Source organism: Palaemon carinicauda, chromosome 34 (assembly GCF_036898095.1).
Source record: "Palaemon carinicauda isolate YSFRI2023 chromosome 34, ASM3689809v2, whole genome shotgun sequence".
NCBI classification, from domain to species: Eukaryota; Metazoa; Arthropoda; class Malacostraca; order Decapoda; family Palaemonidae; genus Palaemon; species Palaemon carinicauda.
The window spans coordinates 26,662,160-26,664,659 of NC_090758.1; positions in this window are offsets into that span (position 1 = coordinate 26,662,160).

The following is a 2,500-nucleotide window of genomic DNA, read 5'->3' on the forward strand; positions in this document are numbered from 1 at the left end:
AGTATTTTGTTTATTTTGGCAGTAAATACAATTTATTTACCTTTGCTAGGAGTGATTCTGAATGATAGAAACAGTTTATTATTTATCTTTGATTATAGTGCGATAGATTAGGTAGCTAGGAGAGTTCGTAAGTGTTTTTCTTTTTTTATTTCTGCAATCCGTAATTATTCGTTTGGAGAGAATTTCTTACGTGGAATTGATTGTTGACGACGTGGCTAATGATAAGAATGTTGATACGGCTACTGTGAATTAGAAAATTGTTGATGACCCGGACCGAATGAAATTCCGATTGTTGTTGATGATGATGATGATGATGATGATGATGAGAATAACCACGACCCCAATCAGGGAAGTAGTTGTGACAAATCGCCAAACAGTGGACTGTTAAACAAAGAACTTTGTTAGTTTGCTGCAAAAGACAGTTGGCAGTGTGTGGATGACTGTGTTGGTGTCAACATATATTATATAAACATATATATTTTGGTGTTGGCGTGCCCTTTAATTTTAAGTATCGTTAGTTTATTTTTTTGTGTTTATTTGAATGGTGTTAGTTTATTGTATATTTATTAAGTTTATGATTAGTTTTAAGTATTTTGATTGTGGATGGTTTTCGGTTAGGTGTTTTAGTTTAAGAAATACAGTGTTAAGGTTATGGTGTGTTTTTATTTCCCTTCTGTCTAAGACCACAGTTGATAATGTAAGGGGAAAGTTTGTATTGAGGAGACTATTGTCAGCTAGAGTGATTCAAGGGTGTGGTTGTTCTTGCAACATCCCGGCACATTATTTGTATCTCTAAACTTGGGTCATTTTTAAGACTAGGAAAATCCATGCCAATTAATACGTATTGAGGTCAAAGGTCAAGATGAGGGCTTAGCAAGAGGTCGAGAAATTTGCTGATGCAGCGGATATCTGCACTCTAGTATGTTTCTATAAACGTTATGTCTCTTGTACTCTGAGAATGATAACCGTATCATTGTAGTCAGGTGTATTTAACCCTTGTGACAACAAAGAATGATATGATTTTTTCATTGAATTAAAGGGGGAAAGTGTTAAGGATGGTCAGTCTTTGTGTGAAGAGATTCAAGTCAATAAATTCAAATAAGAGGTTTGGAAAGGAAAGTTGTTACGATATTCTAAGGTTTAAGTTTAGAGAGAGAGAGAGAGAGAGAGAGAGAGAGAGAGAGAGAGAGAGAGAGAGAAAACAATACGTCACCTGAAGAGGCTTTCGTCCAGGAACTTAGAAGGGACATAAACTCGTGAGAACTATAATACGGAAATAGTGTAATCGAATCTCTGATCGGATTTTATTCACAGAAAAATCAAGAGATTGGACTTCCCAATCCTTTTCAATGTTGGAAAATGAGAGAGAGAGAGAGAGAGAGAGAGAGAGAGAGAGAGAGAGAGAGAGAGAGAGATTCTATGCAGGACTACATTAATCTTGTATTAGACTGGCTTTCATGTGTAAAAAGTGCGTTTTCATTGCAGAGAGCATTGTCCTTGCTGAAAATCAAACCACACACATCGCTACAAACATCACGCTCTGTTGGTCGAGTTTAATTTGAACTGAATTTTGCAGATTGAATAGGATCAGCCTCGCTCTGCAAAGGTCATTTTTTTTTCCATACTTCAGTATCTCTGCTCGTAAGGAGGCATCACTTTACAGGAGCGGATTTTTCCCGTATGGAAATACTCACGATCGCTAATAGGTATGTTTTCACACAAGTTGATTTTCTCTGAGCAGTCTCGTAGTTTCCAAAAGCCGCTATAATAAAACTAGAGCGGTAGCGAGAATTTCCGAGCGGACATCGTATGATGAGCATCATTGATCTTTATTGATCTCTGATCAGAGCAGCATCAACACGCTCAAATGAACAATGATTTATTGCCTCTTATGGGATGCAAGAACTCCAGTATATAACCCAGATATGATAGATTATCTAGTTTAAAAGCTAAATGCAACTTCAATCTGGTGTCAATCAGATCAGCGATTCCTCTCCTAAATATAATTGAAGTCAAGTTCACCTGTCGCAGTTGCCAATTACTGTAATCACGAGGCAAGTGACAGCCATCACTATTTTTTTTTTTTTTTGTTGAACAGTCATCATCATCTCTTATACTGAAAATTCATTAAATATCCAAAAAAAAAAAAAAATACTGAAGTGATAAAAGGGCAAATAATACATTACTTTAAATCCATAGTCAATGTAAACCCAAACTATTTGAAGTCAATATAGTAACCTATTCCTATTCCACTTATTGCAAAAATATGAATGGGGGTCAATGGGAGACATTTCGGAAATGTGAAATTTGGAGGTAAAGGTGTTTGCCAAATATAGAATATTGGGGAATATATTGATTTAATCTCTTTATTCAGTTTATTGTCAAAATCCAATTGTCATGATAATTTCTATATTCAGAATAAAGATGCAAGAAACTGATTGATGCATCATTTTCAGAACTCGAAAGAGATTACACTTAGTGGCAAGCCTCCGCTTTGTGT